Genomic DNA, 24,684 nt, shown 5'->3' on the forward strand with positions numbered 1-24,684 from the left:
GTTTTGCCAGCCCATTCTTTGCCAATTTGCTCATCACTCCTCTCTCTCTGTCACTGGGTTCCTTGGGTTCAGTTCAGTGATTAACTGTGGGTGTTTGCCTCTGCTTCCATCAGTCACTGCATGAAGGCTCCAGGATGGTTATAGACATCAATTTCAATATCAGGAATGGGCATTTGAGGTGGTCTCTACACTATTGCTTAGCTTGCCAATTGGTGTCATCCCTTTAGATCACTAGAGGTCACAATGGTGCCTGATCTGTCTTCTAACCTATGATTTCCTCTTCCCCCTATTCTACCCCCCCCCACTCAACCTTCCTGTTCCCCCATGACCTACTCTCTCTTCCTCTTCTCCCTCTCTCTTCTTCCCAGCTCCCACTCCCCCCCACCCCTCGCCGTGTTCCCCATCTGTTCAGATGATCTTGCCTCATTTCTCATCTCTTGGGTACCATGCATATCTTTTAGGTACTTTCCTGGTTCCCAGACTCTCTGTCATTGGAAGTGCAGACTGGTACTCTCCTGATCCATGTCTAGAAGTCCGTATATGAGTGAGTACATACCATGTTTGTCTTTTTGTGACTGGGTTACCTCTTCTTCCAGTGTTATCCATTTACCTGAGATTTTCAAGATTCCATTGTTTTTATCTGCTGAGTAATACTCCCTTGTGTAAATGTACCACATTTTCTCTATCCACTGTTCAGTTGAGGGACATCTAGGTTACTTCCAGGTTCTAGCTATTACAAATAATGCTGCTATGAACATAGTGGAGCAGATGCCCTTGTTGTATGAATTTGTCTCTTTTGGATATGCCTAAGAGTGGAATTGCTGGGTCTAGTGGTAGATTGATTCCCATTTTCCTGAGGAATCTCCATACTGATTTCCAAAGTGGCTGTATGAGTTGGCACTCCCACCAGCAGTGGAGGAGTGTTCCTCTCTCTCCATATCCTCTCCAGCATAAATTGTCTTTGGTCTTTTTGATTTTAGCCATTATGACAGGAGTAAGATGGTATCTCAGCATTGTTTTGATTTGCATTTCCCTGATGGCTAAGGATGTTGAGCACTTTCTTAAGTGTCTCTTGGCCATTTTTGCCTCCTCTACGGAGAATTCTCTATTTAGATTTGTACCCCACCTTTTAATTGGATCCTTTGGTGTTTTGGAGACTTGCTTCTTGAGTTCTCTGTAAATTTTGGAGATTAGCCCTCTGTCAGATGTGGGGTTAGTGAATATCTTTTCCCATTCTGTGGACTGCCTTTTTGTCTTGTTGACTGTGTCCTTTGCCTTACAGAAGCTTTTTAGTTTCATGAGGTCCCATTTGTTAATTGTCAATCTCAGTGTCTGTGCCAGTCGTGTTATATTCAGGAAGTGGTCTCCTGCACCAACTCGTTGAAGAGTATCTCCCACTTTCTCTTCTAAAAGTTTCAGTGTGGCCAGATTTGTGTTTATATTGAGATCTTTGATCCATTTGGACTTAAGTTTTGTACAAGGTGATAAACATGGATCTATCTGCAGTCTTCTGCATACCAGTACCCAGTTATGCCAGCACCATTTGTTGAAGATGCTTTCTTTTTTCCATTGTATAGTTTTAGCTTCTTTGTCAAAAATCAAGTGTTCATAGGTGTGTGGGTTAAAATCAGTGTTTTCAATTTGGTTCCATTGGTCAACCTGCATATTTTTGTGTCAATACCAAGCTGTTTTCAGGACTATAGCTCTATAATAGAGCTTGAAGTCAGGCATGTCTTATTTAGGTTGGTAAAGTTTTCTTATATGATCTTGCTGAGTATATTTTTTGCCCTTTTGATTTGGGTTTCTTCATTTTCTTCTATACCTATTATTCTTGGTTTTGGTCTTTTCATGGTGTCCCATAATTCCTAGGTATTTCGTGATAGGGATTTGTTGGACTTAAGATTTTCTTTGGTTAATGAATCTATTTCTCCTAATGAGTCTTCCACACCTGAGAGTCTCTCTTTCATCTCGTATTCTGTTGGTTATGCTTGCATCTGCAGTACCTGACCATTTCCCCAGTTTTTCTATTTCTAGCATTTCTTCAACCTGTGTTTTTTTTTGTTGTTGTTGTCTCCATGACCACTTTCAACCCTTGCACTGTTTGAATTGTTTCTTCTAATTTTTGCTTCTTGTTTTCTTCCCTTTCTTGCATTTGTTGGATTTTTTTTTGGTTTGTAATTTCTTCCATTTCTTTAAAGGATTTTCTCATATCCTCTTTAAGGGCCTCTATCGTTTTCATGAAGGTGTTTTAAGGTCATTCCCTTCTGCTTCATCTGCATTGGGGTGTTCAGGTTTTGCTGGTGTAGAATCTCTAGCCTCCGATGTCATATTTGTTTTTCTTTTCTTGAGTGTGTTCTTATATTGTCTCTTTCCCAACACTTCTTCCAGTGGGTTTAGAAAGAGCCTTTACCTCTCCTGGTGGGTAGGTGCCCAGGGTTCCCTTTTGGTGGGTACAAGCAAATCCAATAATGTCTGTCGTCTGCTCTCTGTCCTCTGCCCCTTACCCTGAGTGTGGGCAGAATTAGACTAGCTCTCTCTGCAGGCTTCTGGTAACTTCATCTTCTGTCTGGTGAGGAGTCGACCTGGCTGAGGTTCCCAGGCCAGGAGATCTGAGAGCGGTTGAGTGAGAGGAATTCGGTTCTAAGATGGGTACCCGGAGCTCATCTCTGCCCTCTGCCCTGAGTGTGAGTGAAAGTGGATCAGCTCTCTCTGCAGGCTCATTGTTGCTTGGTCATTTGTCTGGGGAGGAGTTGCCCTGGCTGCTGTCCCCAGGCCAGGGGATCTCAGAGAGTGCTAGCAGGAGGAATTCAGGTCTAAGATGGGGACCTGGAGCTCACCTCTGCCCCCCGCCCCGAGTGTGGGCAGACATCAGTGAACACTTTTAACCCTGGAATAAGTCATGGCACAGGAATTTCTGTGTTCAGCCTGGTTCCAATATTTATATCCACTGTCAAATTGCTGTTGTTGGCAGTCAGTCTCACACTTGCATTTCTTCATTTGTATTGTTGTTTATAAATCACTGAAAGTGCATGCTCTGATGCCTAGACCAGGAGTGTACCTGTCTATGAGGATTAAGTCACCCCAATAATTGACAGAGATGAGTTGGGATATGTATGGTAGTATTTTATTGGAGGTATCAGAAGTACAGTTGGAATACACAGAATCATTATACATTAGTTTCAACAGAGGCATACAGCATATACACAGAACAAATGGCATAGCCTGAGCAGTTACATAAATCATGCTGATCTAACAAGCCTCAAACAAGGGAAAGCCAGACCCTCTTCTTGTCTCTAAAGACTTCCTCTGTCTTTTGGTTGAGACATCTTTTCCAGGAAGAGTTGACAGAGGCTTCACAATAACATTAATCTCCAATTGCTAGGTAGGAGAGGTGAATTCAGTGAAGGCATTAATTGTGTTCCTGGGGAGTTGAAGGATGAGCAACAATGCTTATGCAGCAGAGCTGCCTGAACCAGATATAAGGAAGATAAACAATCTAGGGTACATTCCTCCAGACAAACACATTTTCATCAAGTTGCTGCAAACACAGGGGCCCAAAGGAAGAGTTGGAAAGAAAAACACAACTGACAAAATAAAACCTATTCACAATTACATTGTTTGTTGATACAAAGTAATTACTGAACTATCAGGCCCAATTACAAAGCACACAGAGTCAACTGTCATAAAGCATTTAGAGAACAGAAGCTGTTTGACCAGTGTCCTTCCATTCAGCAGATATGTGCTCAGGGGCCTCTTTCTTCTTGTTTGCAAAAGTCAGACACAGCACTCTGTAATTGTGTTGTTTGTTCATGCTGCCCTTAAACATTTGCCAGGGGGAATGGATTTGTTCATGTGATCTTCTCGCCTTACCCAGAAAAAAATGATATCTGCCTCATTCTTATTGCAGTGGTTTTCATATTGATTTATAACTCAGCTTATTTCTTTTTCTTAAAATACTTCAAAGGGAAGCAGATGTTAATGTAAAGTTGCTTAATATTTTACCTTGACAACAACTTACAATGGTGTGGATATGAAAAACTCCCCAAAGGCTCACAGCTTGAATTCACGGTCCCATGGTGTTGTCACTGATATAGGAGGTTATGGATCCATTGGACATGACATTGTATTGTTAGATGTATGACCAGTGGGATAGCCTTATATCCTGTGCTTTTCCAAGCTGCAGATTTCTGCTTGTGATCCATGGAAATGTAAGGAGTCCCCAAGCTCTACAATCTATCATGCCATTGCCACCAGTATGAATGCCACGTAAAACTAGGTGATAAAATAAATCCTTCTTTACCATCAAATATTATGTTTCAGGGATGAAAAAGTAATACATACCTCTCATAAAATTTATATGATATGTGTAGGTGCAGGGCAGATGGGAGGAGTGGGGGAGGGGAAATTTTTGTTAGGATGAATTATATGAAAGGAATCTATGTTAAATAAAAAAATGAAAAGTGTGTGTTTTTTGAAATATTGTAAACATTACTTTGCAAGTGAAATTAAAATATTAGTCTCAAGATTGCAGACCTATCCCCATTTTCCCACAACTTTAGTCTCACTGTGCCTTGGGATGATTCTTATCTATAGGATGCTATGGAAATAAAACATTCTTTGACAGTTTCTTTAAAATTATACTAAATCTTTTTTTCATCTATGAATCCTGTATACCTTAGTTTCTCTGTCTACAATTTCAGAAGAACAATGTATATTTTTAAATCAAGCTTAATGAATCATCACCATAAAAGAATGTGGTGATATATTATTTATGATTTATTAAAGCTTGTCTGATGGTACAGAAAGCAAAGATAACACAAGCCATAGTTTGGAAGATTTATAACTTTTTATCAATAGCTCTCTTTTTCACTATTTCCATCTTTTCCTAACAATAACACTATTCTTTTTGTGGATCTATGAGTTTGTCTTTGACTTTAATTTTTTAATATGATATACAAGTAAGATCAAGAATCATATTCTACTTTGTGTCTGATTTACTTCATTTGCATATTAACCTTTAAATTCTCTCCAGTTCTTATAAATGGTAGAATTTCTTTCCATTTACAATGGTTGAGAATATTCCATATATATACATATATGTATGTATATATGGATATGAAATTAATAAATATGTATGCATATAATGAAAGAGTACAAAATATATCCATTAAATTTCCATTCACAAAGAGTCTTTCCATATCATAGTTATTACCACTTAGAATGAAAATGGCACTTGTACACATCTTTCTACGTCACTGGTTAAACTTCTTTTGAATGTAGAGCTAGACGTGGGGTTGTTATGCTGTATGATATAAATTCATTAATAGTTGACAGGTTCTAAATTTATATTTCAATTTTATGTTTAACTGCAATAGTCTTTATTTACTTGTGTTTTAAAAAACAAGGTTTGTTATAAAATTTTAAAGGTTCTTAAATAAATGTTTTTTGTATCATTGTGACTACTAATATCTCCTTCTTTGCCTTAAAACACATGGCATTACAGGTAGGAAGTTTGTACTTAAAGATATGGTGTGAGGTCTGGTATACTAATTCCATATTTAATAAGATCAATACTGGAAATGTCACTGAATTACATTTGCTCATTTGATTTTCACTAAAAACAATAGTTTTATTTTTTTCAGAAGTCAATGTTATTAGGAGAACAGAGAGATCTTCCCATAGTACCTATATCAGAACATAAACAGAAGCACTGAATTGCTTAAGAGAGGATTGCTACCGCATCATAGACATTTGAGAACTCTCATCAGCACACAAGTTTTCTGATTCTGATTTTAGAGAACAGTCAAAGAAAACACCAATTCGGACACTGAGTTTTCTCATTAAAGAGAAGTTACAAGTGATTTAGGCATGGCCACAGATTATTGGAAAGAAACTAACATTTAAAATCAATAAAAACAATGTTATTAAAAGTAATATTGTGAATAAATGTTTAAACAAAATTACATTGTGATATTTGAGTGTTGAAACAAAATGCTCATGAGAAATGCAGACAATGGAATTTGTAAAGAAAAGTAATATGATCTATGTCTATGGAATGTTCTTAGCAATGTTAGGTATCAGTAGACAGAGTAAGGTGAGAACTCATTTCAAAAATTAGTGTCTGTGTTCATCTTTCATGTTTTGTTTATAAGATCCTGCAACACCTATAATTAACCTTCTCACATTTTTCTGCTAAAGTGATTTCTTGTGGTGATATATTATGTATGATTTATTAAACCTTGTCTGAAGAATCAGAAATAAAAGCCTGCCCCAATTTATAGTGATGAGACAGTGGTGGTACACACCCTTAATCTCAGGACTCAGGATTAAGAGGTAGATAGATCTCTGTTAGTTCAAGTCCACACTGACTACATGAAAATTATAGTCTTAAAATAAACAGCTCAGACAAAGGTTCACATAATTTCAATAACATTGCTAGAGAGGTATAAAAGATAGGAGCAGGCTCTTCAGTAGTCAGTTTTAGGTTAATCTGTAGCCTCATTGAAGACAGGATTAGCAGATTAGTGAATCTGAGGAGTAGTGAAATTTGAAGCAGTTTGAGGATCTCTCATTTGGTCTGAGCTGATGTCAGGGTAAGAGCTAGTGACTGGCTGCTTTGCTTTTGTGATCTTCAAAGTTGATGTTTTCTTGCCAATGCATGAATAATAAATCTAACATGCTCTTCTACTGGGTATAGCTTTCATTTTTAGTTAGAAATTACTGTTTACCACAGTTTATAAGTAACTGTGAAATGTTGGTAATTGACTAATACTATTTTCTTCATGTTTGGTTTATTCTTTTCCTTTATTTTTCTTTTTTGTTTTAAATTTTCTGTAGTGCTGTTTCCTTCTTCTTACAAGTAGAAACAGTCAGTAGAAGAACATTCTATATTGGTGTAACTAGTCCCTCAGGATTGTTTCAGAGATATAAACACACACACACACACACACACACACACACACACACACACACACACACACAAATTTGTTGAAAGAGAAAAGGAAAAAAGATACACTTAGAGAAAATTCACTCAAAATGCCTGGCCCCTTTTGATACATTGCAGCATATCTTTGTGAAGACTAATAGAGAATTTTATGAAAGTTTCTGTTTTTAAGTTCCAACTAACCCTTGATTCAATTCTGTTTTATTATATATTTATCCTTAAGATTTTATGCATATGTACAATGCAATATAATCACATATACTCACCATTTCTCCTTTCAACTTCCTCATAACTCTCAATTGGCTCCCTTCCAGCTTCACTTAGCCTTCTTTGTTGTCAATGTCTCCCTCTACCTTCTTGAGATCACTATAATAATAGCCACATATTCTTAGTTTTTTTAACTACATATTTTCTGATCTTGCTCCCTTGGTTTGATGAAGCTCAGGCCCACAAAAGGCTGCCAGCAGTTTTTGTTTGTTTGTTTTGCTGCAGCAGTCCTTCCTTAGTTAATCACTGGGATGTCTCCACATGATTTCCTAAACCTAGCTTGTGCTGATTTAAATGAGATACGAATTATAAATCTAGCACTTGAAAACTTGGCCTTCTCTTAGTGGCTCTTCAGGAAATTTTGGAAGTACATTGGAGGAGGCATATCGCTAGGATTGAGCCCAAGATTTGTAAAGGTCCTTGCCATCCCCTATGTACACTCATTACCTCCTGTTTGAAGTTTAGGATTTGAGTTCTTAACTACGTCTCCAGGTAAAAGATCCCTTCTACTTCCACTATATCATCAGGGACTATTGTCCTCCTGGATCCATGAGTCTCAAATAAACCATTCATTAGAAGTTGTTTTTGTCATGAGATTGTATCCCAGCAATAGAAAAGCAATTAATCCATGGATCAGTTGAATTTTAAATGGAGGGAAATCTAATTATCCTTACCCAACATTTTTTCTCAATATATGTTTTTATTTAAATTAGAAATGTGAATGTTTCACATATCAGTCCTAGCTCCCTCTCCCACCCCTCCTCCCTTGTCCCTCCACCAGCCCCCAGACTCCCACCCAATTCCCACATCATTCCCCAGGGAAGGTGAGACCCTCCTTGGGGGATCTCTAAAGTCTGTCATTTCATCCTGGGCAGAACCTAGGCCTTTCGCCATGTGTCCAGGCTGAGAGAGCATACCTCTATTTTGAATGGGCTCCCGAAGCTCATTCATAAACCATAGTGAACACTGATATACTACCCAAGACCCCAGTGATTTTGTGGCCTCCTCCCTGGCACTACATTCATGGAGTATGGATCAGTCTCCTGTTGGTCTCTCAGCCATCAGTCTGGGATTCAAGAGCTCCCCTTATCCGGTCAGCTGTCATTGTGGGTTTCAACATCATGGCCTTGACCCCTTTGCTCATCACTCCTCCATCTCTGTCACTATGTTCAGATCAGTGTTTACCTGTGCGTATCTGTCTCTGCTTCAATCAATCCCTGGATGAAGATTCTAGGATGGCATATGAGGTAGTCAAGAAGCTTACCATCAAAGAGGGGCGATTAATGTAGTCTCTCCATTATTGCATAGTTTGCCAGTGTTATTCTTGTAGACCTCTGGATATCTCACTAGAGTCAGCTCACTCCTGAAGCCTATAATGACTTGATCTATTATGGTATCTATCCTCCTGCTCTCCTCTAGTCTTTCCTCGACTCAAACTTCCTGCTCCCCCATGCCTTTTTCTCTCCTCCTCTTATTACCCTCTGTGTTTCTTGGTTCCCTCCCCTATCCCCTGACATTCCCAATGTGCTCAGGAGATATTGTCTCATTCCACTTCTCTGGAGTATCTTGCATCTCTCTCGGGAATTTCCTTGTTTCCCAGACTCACTGGCACTGGAATTGTTGGCTGATACTCCCCTGATCCATATCTAAAATCCATATATTAGTGAGTATATACCATGTTTGTCTTTTTATGTCTGGGTTACCTCACTCAGGATAGTTTCCTCTAGTGCCATCCATTTGCCTGCAAATTTCAAGATTCCATTGTTTTTTTCTGCTGAATAGGACTCCATTGTGTAAATGTACCACATTTTCTCTATCCACTCTTCAGTTGTGGGGCATCTAGGTTGCTTCCAGGATCTAGCTATTAAATATAATGCTGCTATGAACATAGTGGAACAGACATCCTTGTTGTGTGAATGAGAATCTTTTATGAATATGCCTAAGAGTAGAATTGCTGGATCTTGTGATAGACTCAGACCCATTTTCCTGAACAATCTCCATACTGATTTCCATAGTGGCTGTACGAGTTGGCACTCCCACCAGCAGTGGAGGAGTGTTCCCCTTTCTCCACACCCTCTCCAGCATAAACTATCATTGGTGTTTTTGATTTTAGCCATTCTGACAAGGGTGAGATGGTATCTCAGAGTTTTTCTGGTTTGCATTTCCATAATGGCTAGTGATGTTGAGCACTTTCTCAAGTGTCTCTCAGCCATTTTATACTCCTTGATTGAGAATTCTCTATTTTGTTCAGTCCCCCACTTTTTAATTGGATCCTTTGGTGTTTTGGAGACTTGCTTCTTGAGTTCTTTTTAAATTTTGGATTTCAGTCCTCTGTCAGATGTGGGGTTAGTGAATATCTTTTGACAATCTGTGGGGTGCCTTTTTGTCTTGCTGGCTGTGTCCTTTGCCTTACAGAATCTTCTCAATTTCAGGAGGTCCCCTTTATTAATTGTCGATCTCAGTGTTTGTACTGATGATGTTATGTTCAGGAAGCTGTCTCCCGTACTAATTCCTTCAAGGGTACTTCCCACTTTCTCTTCTAAGAGGTTCAATGTGGTTGGATTTATATTGAGGTCTTTGATCCATTTAGACTTACATTTTGTGCATGGTGATAGACATGGATCTATCTGCAGTCTTCTACATGTTAATATCCAGTTATTCCAGCATCATTTGTTGAAGATGCTATCTTTTTTCCATTACATAATTTTATCTTCTTTGTCAAAAATCAGCTGTTCATAGGTTTGTGGATTAATCTCAAGGTTTTCAATTCAATTCCATGGGTCTCCCTGTCTATTTTTGTGCCAATACCATGCTGTTTTCAGGACTATAGCTCTATAATAGAGCTTGAAGTCAGGAGTGGTGATGCCTCCAGACATTGCTTTGTTGAATAGTGTTGCCTTGGCTATCCTGGTTTTTTTGTTTTTCCATAAAAAGTTGAGAATTGTTCTTTCAAGGTCTGTGAATAATTATGCTGGGATTTTAATGGGTATTGAGTTAAATCTGTATATTGCTTTCAGTAAGATTGCCATTTTTACAATGTTGATCCTACCTATACAAGAGCATGGGAGATATTTCCATCTTACCCAACATTTTCTGTTGTTTATTTTTGAGTCTGTAATTTAATTACATTTCTCCATTTCATTCATCACATTTTCCATAACTTCAAATTCTTCTTTGTTCCTTTGGAGCTGTTACTTCTTTTATTTTGCAATTTGATTTTTATCCCTGATCCAGTGCTGTAACTCAAGGTCCCTTCACCTTCTTTGTTGAAGCATGGTGTGTCACTAGCCTTGAACAAAAAAATAGCCTGGCCAGGCAGAGACTTAAAGATTCTGCCTGTCTTTATCTCCTAGATGCTGGAATCACAAGTGTGTGTACCACACAAGCTTAGTATGTGAGTGGTGTGAGCTAACCTCAAGTCTTCAAGGTTGCACAGCAGGATAGCTTGTCCTTGACTGAAGAATCTCCACAGTCCATTTTGTCTGTTTTAAGGTACTTAGTAACAACAACAAAAATTGCATTTTGAAAAAGACCAAATAAATGAGTTGAGTAAATTAACTGATTGGACATTATTTCTTATAGTGGGGTGTTTCTCCTGCACACAATTTTTAAGGTACACAGTTCAGTACTTCTGATGTATGAAAAAGCTAAGCTTTTCATCTTTAGAACTTTGTGAGCAATTTATAAATCTAGTTGTTAACCCTCTTATTGACTAATAGAATGTCAATAAGTATTTTGAAATAGCTTATAAACATAGAAAAATTTAGAGTTCCCAGGTTGCTGTATTTTGTTAAAATACTTGAAAGATGAAATGATTTAAATATGGACATTGACTAGGAGAAAGGGAAATTCAGATAGAGAATTCAGAAGTCACAAAGGAAGGAAGTGGGGTAGAAGACTGGATCAGTAGCATACTTTCTGAACAATCATGAGGCCTTGAGCCCTGATTCTTAATACCTACAAAATATCATTTGGGCCAATGCATTCTTCCAACCCAAGAGATAGAGTGGTACTTGGCATGTGTTATCCTGTCAGCCTGGCTCAATCAGTGAGTTCCAAGTTTAGTGAGCTCTCAGTTTGAAAAGCCAAGATGAAGATCTAATCCGTCTCCCACTGCCACATGTAGGAACATACACCCTCATTCATATGTATACAACCCAGACACACACATACAAAAATAGACAAGTAAATAGCATTCATGGAAGGCTTACCTTGAAGAGATGGATTTGAGTCAATGAAGGTTTGACCTGCACTGGTGGGGGTGGAGGTGGGCAGTACCCTGGCCATGATCATGATCTGAAGTCAAGGACAATTAATATCCATGGTAAGCAGTGTGGATTCTAGAAAATATAAGGAGGAACATATCCTGCCTAAGAAGAATAAACCTTTAAATGACTGAAGGATATAGCTAATTCTGCAATTTACTATTTTCCCATCTCTTATTTTTCCCTTCTCTGGCAGGTATCTATGCTTTCTTAGACTTCCTTTCCCTCATCTTTAATACAAATATCACACTTAGCTCTTTGTAAAGTTATGAAGACTAATTAACATGAATATCATTACCTAAGATGTGAATAAATTGTAGTCAGCAGTGCTGTCACTTACTGTGTTCCTTTATCCAAAGAGATTCGTATTTGTAGTGAATAATATTGAATGTTTATTTTGTGAAGGTCAAGACTGTATTGAAGTATTTGAAGTGCTTCTTGAACCTCTGAAAGAGAAGTTAAATATTTTTTTCTGTTTCTTTTACTGGTTTTGAAACATAATTACTTTCCCTATTCATTTTCCTCCACAATTTTCAAGGTCAGAGCTATGGAAAGCACTACATAAAAAAAATCAATAATGTGTTTTGGAATCCACTACAGAGGAGTCAAAGTTTTCCCAGATTCTGCAGATCTAGAGACAGATTTATCATAGAACTCCATTAGTAAATAACTGCTAAATCTCCTTAAACCACAAATGCAGTCCATGTCTTAACAAAGGACAGCAATAATGACTTGTTTTCTGAAAATATTACTTTTTGTATTTTCACCTGTACATATTGTGTGTTAGAAGAATAATAGGTATTTTCAATTTTGCTACAGACTTACAAGATCTAAGAGAAGTAGGAACTGAACAAATGAATTTGGTTTTTCATAGAATAAATATAATGTATTAAATTATTATCATGAAAGATATGTGGAAAGATAGTTGTACCATGTTCCTAAACAAACAATTGAGCTATTAGCCTAAATGTTATTTTGCTGCCCTTAGTTCTGATTTCCATGCCCCATTGTTACATTGGTATTATAATTTTGGGAAAAATATATTACCTCTAATTATTTGTATATTTAAAATATGCAAATTTACAGTAAACATTTATTTTAATTACAGAGTTTTTAATTAGATGAATGAGAGCATTGGATGTAGAAATTAAATATATACATTCAGTTGAGGTATGTTTAGTGCAAGGAACCATTATAGCCATAAAAGTGCTTTTAAATATAGGAAGCACAGAGTGAATAAATATTTAAACTACAAACATATTTGTTAATCGAAATACATAGCATACAAACACACATAGAGGGACACAAGAATTTCAGATGATGGGCATGATAGTTATACTAAGTATTCTTAAGATTTGATAATTGCATTTTTCTCAAGTATTTACTACTATCTGGCATTATGTGGTTTATTTCTTGTTTTAGTTTTTCTTTGTTCAGTAATAAGGACAGTGGTCTCTCTTGTCTGTTTCACTGCATGTTCAGTTTGCTGCATATTTTAGGTCAGTTTTCAACATTTTTAAAAGTGTAGGAAATATTAACTAAATGGATAAACAACCAGTTTCAGGTATTTAAAAGATAATCTGGGTTTTGGGAGTTCTTTCTTCAGTTTATAGACCACTTCCTTTGTCACAATCAATTTTCTTTTATTAATAAGCTATTCATTTGTGTTCCACAAGTTTCCTGAAAAACACCACTATAGTTTTTTTCATCTCCTCCTGATGGCTGTGTGGATCCTTACCTAAACTGTATTTTCTTATCTCTTAGACTCCAATAAAATAATCAATTTGCATGTAAAAACACAGCCTTCTACTGGAAAGAGTATACCAACTCATTTTTCAATACCAAATGATCATTTCTAAAGTCATATACATACATGATGCATTGTGTGAACTGAGCAAGGTGTATGGCTAGATTAACAACTAAAATAAAAGAGATCACAGATTTAAAATTAAGCAATGGAAAGAGGTACACGTGAAGGTTTGGAAAGTGAAAAAGAAAGGAGAAATGATGTAGAAATACTAAGAAACAATAAAATAAAAAGATCAACTATGTAAAGTTTTTAGCTACATGTATAAACACTAAACTCATAACAGTAGGATATTTGGAGCTTCAGGAAAGACACCAGCCCTTCCAGCCCACAAACTCCAGCGAGCCCAGCTTCAGGAAAGACATCAGCCCTTCCAGGCCCCAACCTCTGGCAACCCCAGCATTGGCTTAAGCTTCAGTGTCAGCATCCCCAGCTTCAGGTTCAGGAAGGAAGGAGACCAGTGGAGATGGTAAGACACATCAGCACCCACGGGAAGAAGAGATGGGAAGAAGGCAGAATAAGACCTCATTCAGCAATAAAAAGACCAACATGACTCCACCAGAATCTAGGGAACCAATACTAGCAAGACCTGAAAAGCACTACATCGATGAAGCAGAGGAGACAGACGTTAAAAATTATTTTATGAAAATGATAGAGACACTCAAAGAAGAAACGAGGTAATCCCTTAAAAAAATAGAAGAAAAACAAACAAAAACAAAAGTCCATGAAATGGGGGGGGGAAAATTCAAGAAATAAACAAATCTCTCAAAGAATTTAAAGAGGACCAAGAAAAAAACCAAACAAATGAAGGAAACAACTCAAACAGTTGAAGGATTTAAAGCTAAAATAGAAACGATGAAGAAAACACAGAACGAGGGGATGCTGGAAGTAGAAATGCTGGGTAAATGATCAGGAACTACAGATGCAAGTATCACCAATAGAATACAAGAGATAGAAGAGAAAAATCTCAGGTGTTAAAGACTCATTAGAGTATATAGAGTTGTCAACCAAAGAAAATCTCAAAACCAACATATCCCTAACACAAAATATCCAGGAAATATGGGACACTGGGAAGAAGCCAAACCTGAGTATAATAGGTATAGAAGAAGGTGAAGAAATACAACTCAAAGGTACAGAAAACATATTCAACAAAATCATAGAAGAAAACTTCCCTAACCTAAAGAAAAATATGCCTATGAAAATACAAGAATCTTACAGAACACCAAATAGGCTGGACCAGAAAAAGAAATCACCTCGCCATATAGTAATGAAACATCAAACCTACAGAATAAAGAGAAAATATTAAGAGCAGCTAAAGAAAAAGGTCAAGTAACATATAAAGGCAGACCTATCCGAATTGCACCTGACTTCTCATTGGAAACGATGAAAGTCAGAAGATCCTGGATAGATGTCCTACAAACGCTAAGGGAACAAGGATGCCGGCCCAGACTACTATATGCAGTAAAGCTTTCAATTACCATAGATGGAGAAAACAAAATATTACATGACAAAGCCAGATTTAAACAATACCTATCTATGAATCCAGCACTACAGAAAGTGCTAGAAGGAAAACCTAGATCCAAGGAAGATAACTACACTCACAAAGACACAGACAATATATAATCCCACTTTACAAAACACCAAAAGTAAAAGGGAGGAGAAACTACACGAAATAACTTCACTAACAATAAATCAAGCACAAACAAGAATCATAAATCAATGGTCATTAATATCCCTCAATGTCAACGACCTCAACTTGCCTATAAAAAGACCCAAACTAGCAGAATGGATACGAAGACAGAACCCTTCCTTCTGCTGCATATAAGAAACACATCTCAACATCAAAGACAGATGTTATCTCAGAGTAAAGGGTTGGGAAAAGATTTTCCAATCAAGCGGAACCAAGAAACAAGCAGGTGTAACAATCCTAATATCTAACAAACTAGACTTCAAATTAAAATCAATCAAAAGAGATGAAGAAGGACACTTCATATTCATGAAAGGAAAAGTCCATCAAGACGAAGTCTCAATTTTAAACATCTATGTGCCAAATACAAAGGCACCTACATTCATGAAAGAAACAATACTAAAGCTCAAATTGCACATAAAATCTCACACACTAATAGTAGGAGACTTCAACACTCTGCCCTCATCGAAAGACAGGACCTCCAGACAGAAACTTAACAAAGAAACAAAAGAACTAATAGAAGTTATGACACAACTGGGTTTAACAGACATCTATAGAACATTCCACACAAACACAAAGGGATATATCTTCTTCTCAGCACCACATGGAATCTTCTCTAAAATTGACCACATAATAGGAAACATAGCAAATCTCCACAGATACAAAAAAATTGGAAAAACCCCCTGTATCTTATCAGACCACTATGCATTAAAATTAGAATTCAACAATAACATAAATCACAGAAACTCTCCAAATTCATGGAAATTGAACAATGCACAATGGCACATCCCTGGATAAAGGAAGAAATAAAAAAAGAAATTAAAGACTTCCTGGAATTCAATGAGAATGAAGACACAACACACAAAAACTTATGGGACACTTTGAAAGCAGTGCTGAGAGGAGAGTTCATAGCACTAAGTTCCCACTTGAAGAAACTGGAGAACAGTCATATAGAGAATTAATAGCACAGCTGATTGTTCTAAAACAAAAAGAAGCAAACTCACCAAGGAGGAGCAGACGCCAGGAAATAATCAAATTGAGGGCTGAAATCAATCAAGTAGAAACCAGGAAAACATTGAGAAGAATCAATGAAATATAGAGATGATTCTTTGAGAAAATAAACAAAATAGACAAACTTCTGTCCAAACTAACCAAAAGACAGAGAGAGAGCATCGTAATTAACAAAATCAGAAATGAAAAAGGGAACATGACAATGGACTCCAGAGAATCATTAGGGCATACTTTGAAAATCTGTACTCCACAAAATTCAAAGATTTAAAGGAAATGGACAATTTCCTGGATAGATATCAATTGCCAAAACTAAATCAAGAGCAGATAAACAATCTAAACAGACCTATAACCCCTAATGAAATAGACGCAGTCATCAAAAGTCTCCCAAACAAAAAAAAGCTCAGGCCCAGATGGCTTCAGTGCAGAATTCAACCAGAAATGCAAAGAAGAGCTAATTCCAATTCAACTCAAAGAATTCCACACAATAGAAGCAGGAGGCTCACTGCCAAACTCTTTCTATGAGGCTACAATTACCTTAATACCCAAGTCACACAAAGACACAACTAAGAAAGAGAACAATAAACCAATTTCCCTCATGAACATTGATGCAAAAATACTCAATAAAATACTCACAAACGGGATCCCAGAACACATCAGAATAATCATCCACCATGATCAAGTTGGCTTCATCCCAGGAATGCAGGGATGGTTCAACATTTGAAAATCTATCAATGTAATCCACAATATAAACAAACTGCGAAACAAAAACCACATGATCATCTCACTAGATGCTGAAAAAGCCTTTGACAAAATCCAGCACCCCTTCATGATAAAGTTCCAAGAGAGATAGGGATAACAGGAACATACCTGAATATAATAAAATCAATATACAGTAAACCAACAGCTAACATCAAACTAAATGGAGAGAAACTCAAAGCAATTCCTCTAAAATCAGGAACAAGACAAGGCTGTCCACTCTCTCAATTTCTCTTCAATATTGTACTTGAATTTCTAGCTATAGGAATAAGACAACACAAGGAGATAAAGGGGATACAAATAAGAAAAGAAGTCAAACTTTCACTATTTGCAGATGATATGATAGTTTACATAAGTGACCCAAAAAACTCCACAAGGGAACTCCTAGAGCTGATAAACACCTTCAGCAATGTGGCAGGATAAAAGGTAAACTCAAAAAAATCAGTGGCCCTATTATATACAGGTGATGAAGTGACTGAGAAAGAAATCAGAGAAACATCACCCTTTACAATAGCCATAAACAGCATCAAATATCTGGGGATAATGTTACCCAAGGAAGTGAAAGACCTGTATATCAATAACTTTGAGTCTTTAAAGAAAGAAATAAAAGAGGATACAAGAAAACGGAAAGATCTCCCATGCTCTTGGATTGGTAGGATCAACATAATAAAAATGGTAATCTTGCCAAAAGTAGTCAACAGATTCAATGCAGTCCCTATCAAAATTCCATCACATTTCTTCAAGTACCTGGAAAGAACAATAATCAACTTTACATGGAAAAAGAAGGCCCAGGATAGCCAAAACAACCGTATACAATAAAGGAACTTCAGGAGGCATCAACACACCTGAATTGAAGCTCTATTATAGAGCTATAGTCCTGAAAACAGCTTGGTATTGGCACAAAAATAGGCAGGTTTACCAATGGAACCGAATGGAAAACCCTGATTTTAACCCACATACCCATGAACACTTGATTTTTGACAAAGAAGCTAAAACTATACAATGGAAAAAAAAAAGCATCTTCAACAAATGGTCCTGGCATAACTGGGTACTGGTATGCAGAAGACTGCAGATAGATCCATGTTTATCGCCTTGTAGAAAACTTAAGTCCAAATGGATCAAAGATCTCAACATAAATCTGGCCACACTGAAACTTTTAGAAGAGAAAGTGGGAGATATTATTCAACAAGTTGATACAGGAGACCACTTCCTGAACATAACACCACTGGCACAGACACTGAGATCGACAATTAACAAATGGAATCTCCTGAAACTGAAAAGTTTCTGTAAGGCAAAGGACACAGTCAACAAGACAAAAAGGCAGTCCACAGAATGGGAAAAGATATTCACTAACCCCACATCAGACAGAGGGCTAATCTCCAAAATTTATGAAGACCTCAAGAAGCAAGTCTCCAAAACACCAAAGGATCCAATTAAAATGTGGGTTACAGATCTAAATAGAGAATTCTCCATAGAGGAGGCTAAAATGGCCAAGAGACACTTAAGAAAGTGCTCAACATCCTTTGTCATCAGGGAAATGCTCATCAAAACAACACTGAGATACCATCTTACTCCTGTCAGAATGGCTAAAATCAAAAACACTGAAGACAATTTATGCTGGAGAGGATGTGGAGAGAGGGGAACACTTCTCCACTGCTGGTGGGAGTGCCAACTCGTACAGCCACTTTGGAAATCAGTATGGAGATTCCACAGGAAAATGGGAATCAATCTACCACAAGACCCAGCAATTTCACTCTTAGGCATATATCCAAATGAGGCAAATTCATACAACAAGGGCATCTGCTCTACTATGTTCATAGCTGCATTGTTTGTAATAGCCAGAACCTGGAAACAACCTAGATGCCCCTCAATGGACAGTGAATAGAGAAAATGTGGTACATTTACACAATGGAGTATTACTCAGCAGAAAAAAAGCAATGGAATCTTGAAATTCACAGGTAAATGGATAGCACTGGAAGAAACCATCCTTAGTGAGGTAACCCAGTCACAAAAAGTCAAACATGGTATGTACTCACTCATATATGGATTTTAGACATGGATCAGGATAATGCCAGTCTGCACTTCCACTGATAGAGAGTCTGGGAAACAGGAAATACCTAAAAGATATGCATAGTAGCCAAGAGAAGAGGAATGAGGCAAGATCCTCTGAATAGATGGGGAACATGTCAAGGGGTGGGGGGGGTGGGAGCTGGGAGGTGAGAGGGGGAGAAGAGGAAGAGAGAGTAGGTCATGGGGGAACAGGAAGGTTGAGTGGGGGTGAAGAATAGGGGGAAGAGGGAATCATAGGTTAGAAGACAGATCAGGCACCAGTGTGACATCTAGTGATCTAAAGGGATGACACCAATTGGCAAGCTAATCAATAGTGTAGAGACCACCCCGAATGCCCTTTCCTGATAATGAACTTGATGTCTATAACCATCCGGGAGCCTTCATGCAGTGACTGATAGAAGCAGAGCAAACACACAATTAATCACTGAACTGAACCCAAGGAACCCAGTGACAGAGAGAGAGGAGTGATGAGCAATTTGGCAAAGAATGGGCTGGCAAAACCAGCAAAGACAACTGATCTGAACAGGGGAGAGCTCTTGGACCCCAGACCTACAGCGGGGAGGCCATCATGGTAGTGATCTGGACCCCCTGAATGTGAGTGTCAGTGAGGAGTCCTGGGCAACCTATGGGGCCCTGAGCAGTGGATCAGTGTTTATCCCTGGAATGCAAACAGACTTCGTGTGTACATAGCACAAAGGGGGATGCTTTCTCAGGCTGGACTCTTAGAGAAGTGCCTGGACCCTACCGTTTGTGAAATGACAGACTCTAGATATCCCCTATGTGGAAGGAATTGGCAATAGGGTGGGAGGCTGGTGGGGGTGCAGGAGGAGGGGAGGGAGATGGAACTGGGATTGACATGCAAACCAAGCTATTTAAAATTAAAATAAAAAAATGTAAAACAAGCTACATAGATCTGGGTAGTTCCAGCTTACAATCCCATGGAAAGAGTGTCTGGGAAACAGAAACTTCATTCAGTGGCTGATGGAAGAAGAGGCACACTCCCAAGGCTAAGTACTGAGCTGAACTCAAGAATGCCAGTAACAGAGAGGGAAGACTGATGACCAAAGGAATTAAGACTGGGCTGGTTTAAGCCCAGAAACAGCTGACCTGACAAGGGTTAACTCATGAATCCCAGGCTGATGCCTGGGAATCCAACATGGGACTGATCAAGACCCCCTGAATCGGGGTGTCATTGAGGAGGCCTAGGTAATCTATTGAGCCTTGGGCAGTAGATCAATATTCATCCCAAGTATTCACATGGACTTTGGACCCCCATCCAACAATGTGAGATGAACTCTCACCCTGAACTCTTGGGAGGAGGGTCTACGCCCTGCCCTGGATGAAATGGCAGTCTATGGACACCCCCATGGAGGGCCTCACCCTCCCTGGGGAAATGAGGGGATAATGAGCAAGTTGGGGGGAAGGCATGGGAGGAGGGGAGGGAAAGGGAGAGGGACCTGGAACTTACTTGTGAACCAACCATGTTTCTAATCTAAATTTAAACTTAAAAATAAAAAAAATAATTTAGAAAAAGAAAAAAAAGCTATTTAAAATTAAAATAAAAATTTAAAAAAACAGTAGGATATTTGTTAGTATTGTTATTATTTTTTTTAATTTTAAAAGAGTCAGCATATCATAATGATGGAAATTTCAAGAATAAATATGACATTTGAATTTATTAATAAAGAATAAGAAGTGGAAAGTGCAAGGGAGAGAATAAGATTAATTTAAGGCAAAATAAATACCCAAATGAAATAGGATTCAATGTAATATTTAGTTTGTCTTTTTATATCACATATATGTATCAGTATATTAGTTTTAAACTACCCTCCAAAGGGATTACTTAAATATAAGCAAAGCATGCAACTTTCAAATTCCTTGAAGAAGTTAACTTTCTGTGGTCTGTACAAACCCCTCAGGATATAGTACTCCTCACAAAGGTAGACTGAATGAATAATTAATCCAATCAACAAAGTACGACCCAACCATATTCAAGTTATTCCCAGCTGATAGGAGCAGGTCAATATATTGGTGAATAAACACAAAGGTTATTTAAACAATTAAATCAAGAGGTAGTTGAGATCCACTGAATGAAATTTTTGTATGCAAAGCCTGTAAGACATCCATCACATCTGGCTCTAAGAGTTTTTCTCTCTCCTTAACCACATATATAACTGAGCATTAAGGGTAGGGTTTTAATGATTATATACAATTAAATACTGAATGTTTCAAGGTCCCGCCCTCTGTGAACATTGTCCAGGGGAGGGTCTCTTTCTTGATTCCTATCTGCTGCATGAAATGCATCTCTAATATGGGTTGAGAGAGCCAGACACTTATCTATAGGGCAGTACCCCTATCCAAGAGTACACTGGCTAATGCAAATCAAATTCAATGGTATTTTGTAGACATTCAGTTTTGCTTTGCTTTGTTGCTTTTGTTATATTAGTCTTATAATTTTTCTGAATTTTGTGTTTTACAGTTCTTGATTTTATTTTTGTTTCCATTTCTTGACTATTCTGAAAAAGACAGAAAAAGAACATAAGATGGAGTGGCTACAGAAGTGGGGAGGTTCTAGAAGGAGTTACAATAGGGAAATACATAATGAAAATATATTTTCTGAAAAAAAATAAAGAAAGAAAAAGAGAAAAAAACAAATGAAACAACAAGAAGTATTCAAATGATTGGGATGGGGAAATGACTCAGTCTATAATGTACCTGTCATGGAACACTGAAGACATGACTTGGGATCCTTAGTTCATATATAAAGGGACTGGTATCCTGGTCCAGCAGCAGTGACCATAATTGTATGGAGTAGTGTGGTGGGACACATGGGTAGATTGCTTAGCTCATTGACAAACCAGCCTAGTCAATAATTGGGCCCCAGGTTCAATGAGATAGTTTTTCTCAAATAACACAGAAATGTAGTGGAGAAGTGATGAAAAAAGAACAAATGATCATCTATCCTTTACAGGTATGTGCACATATGTGAAATCAAAATCATACACACAGGCATGCACATCCATGAAAATTTTCATACACAATACAAAGAGACACATACATAACAGAAAATAAATATAATAGAGAAATACAAAACTAAATGAATAGTAGTGCATTTGGGTCTAATACATTGTGTAAAACTTTCATCCTCAAATTTCAGGTACTTTAGCCAGGTGGTGGAGTCTCATGCTTTTATTTCCAGCACTTGGGAGGGAGAGGCTGGCAGATGTCTGTGTGTTCGAGGACAGCCTGATCTATAAAGCTGCACAAAGAAACTTTGTCTCAAAAAACAAAAACAAACAAACAAACAAACAAAAACCTCAAGTACTTTATCAATCTGTAATTACTCTTATCATTTTTTATACACTGATGTTTTCTTCTTTCTTGATGTTATTGTCATGCAGTGCAAAGCTAATCACAACATACTCCAGCCTACCCCCACCATGTATGTATTTGATCATAATATAATCATCTTTTGCCATGCAGAACTGAAAGGAGAAGAATCCTTTACTCAAGAATGAAAAATATGGCTATTTTCTGGTCATAAAAAGTAGGTGAAAGTGCTCTTTGCAATCACACATATTTATATGCAAGAAAAATCAAGAGTATAAAAAATTGAAAGATATTCAAGCTTTATCTAAAAATTGATTGCAAATGGTTAAAGAGCAATGCACTGCCTATAATTAAAGTCAAATTCCCCAGAGAAAAGCATTTCTAAGTCAAAATTCAGTATGAAGTGCGAGGAACTGGCTTGCTCAGAACAGAAGGTCATCCAGAGAGGGACAAGGGAATTTCTACCATCTCAGACCTTCTGCTGTTAGAAAAAGATGTCATTATAACATAGCAGAGTCATACAACCTTGAAATCCCTACAGACCTTTCTCATATCAAGGGTTTCCAAGTGTCCTCATTATGTTTCAGCTCAAAAAATGACTCAAAATATAATGTGAGGAACTGACAGTAAAGAAAGGAGCACTGAATAAATCATGAAATCAGTGACAAGGATTCTTGGGCTCTGAAATTTCTTTCCTCCCCTTCCTTCTCTTGTTAAAAGAGCAAAAATGCTATCTATCTATTAAACATACATACATACACACACACGCACACATGCACACACACATGTGTGCACATACACACGTGTGCACACACACACAGAGTCATCAAATATTTCTGCCTTGCTATTACACAGTCACACTTTCCTTTCAGAGGCATCTGCTAATATTTAAATATTTGACAAATTTTATTTCTTTCTTTGTCACATATTTTTCCAAGAAATAGTAAAGTCTTTAGGCCTCAATTAATGCCCACATTATCCCATTTTAGAAGCATCACAAAACTCATTTACTCACGATGCCTGGCTTAGTGCACAGAAGAGAGTACATCCTTGCATGATAATGAATTAGTCTTATTGGTCTTTAAAACCATTTCCAAATCAATCAGTATTAGCTAACTTTTTCCAGATTTAAAGTTTCTCTTTCATTTTTGTTTCTTTTTATATAAAGATAAAAGTGATTCTACATTGTACAAAACTGGCCATCTTACTGTGTGCTCAGTGTTATCATCATTTACTTCTTAAACCCATGTCATTTGACAGAATTACTTTCTATGCTTCACATATGAATTCTATTTCATTGTTCCTGAAGATATGAACATGGCATCACCCTGTAAACTTTTACATGTGTTATTCAACTGAGTACTTGGAAATTGAAACTGGAAACATTAGAAAAAGTCTGGAACCAACTGGAACCTGCCCTTATCACACAGTCTTGCCCCCATCCTACGCCCTCTGCTGAAGAACTACAAGAAAGCTCAGACAACCTAGAGTTGCTGACATAGAAGTCTTGACCCACATATACCCACCAGAAGATGAGATGAGAGAACCTACCTGCACTGCCTGGAAGAAGAGATGAGAAAGTGATAGTATAAAAACACATTCAACACTAGAAAGATCAATATGACAACATCAGAATCTATGAATTCTACACAAGCAAGGCCTTAACATCCCAAAGTAGATGAAGCACAAAAGAAGGACATTAAAAACAACTTTTTGAAGATGACAGAGACCATCATAGATATAATGAGAAAATCCCTTAAAGAAGTGGAAGAAAAAACTAATAAAATACAGGAAATAGAGGAAAAGGCACACCAAAAATTCAAGACATAAAAAAAATCTCTTAAGGAAAGCCAAGAGAAAACCACCAAACAAGGGAAGGAAACAAGTCAAACAGTATACGTATTGAAAGCTGAAGTAGAAACAATAAAGAAAACACAGAATGAGGAAATACTGGAAAGAGAAAAGCTGGCTAAATGATTAGTAACTACAGAAGTAAGTATAACATATAGAATACAAGACATAAAAGAATCTTAGGTGTTGAAGAGTCACCAGAGGAAATAGAGTCATCAACAAAAGAAAATCTGAATTCCAGCAAATTCCTAACACAAATTATTCAGGAAATGTGGGACACTGTGAAAAGATCAAACTTAAGAATGATGGGTATAGAAGAAAGCACAGAAATTCAGCTCAAAGATACAAGAAACATATTCAACAAAATCTAAAGAAGGACATGCATATAAAGTACAAGAATCTTGCACAACACCAAATACACTGCACCACAAAAACAAAAACAAAATCCCCATCACCACATAATAATCAAAACAGCAAATTTACAGAATAAAGAAGTAATATTAAGAGGAGCAAAGAAACAAGGCCGAATAATATATAAAGGCAAGTCTATAAGAATTACAACCATCTTCTCAATTTAAACCTGAAAGTCAGAAGGTCCTGGATAGATGTTCTACAAGCACTAAGGGACCATGGATGCTAATCCAGACTACTATACGTAAAAAAGCTTTCAATCACTATTTATGGAGAAAACAAGATA

This window comes from Mesocricetus auratus, unplaced genomic scaffold, assembly GCF_017639785.1.
Source record: "Mesocricetus auratus isolate SY011 unplaced genomic scaffold, BCM_Maur_2.0 Super-Scaffold_100006, whole genome shotgun sequence".
Lineage (NCBI taxonomy): Eukaryota > Metazoa > Chordata > Mammalia > Rodentia > Cricetidae > Mesocricetus > Mesocricetus auratus.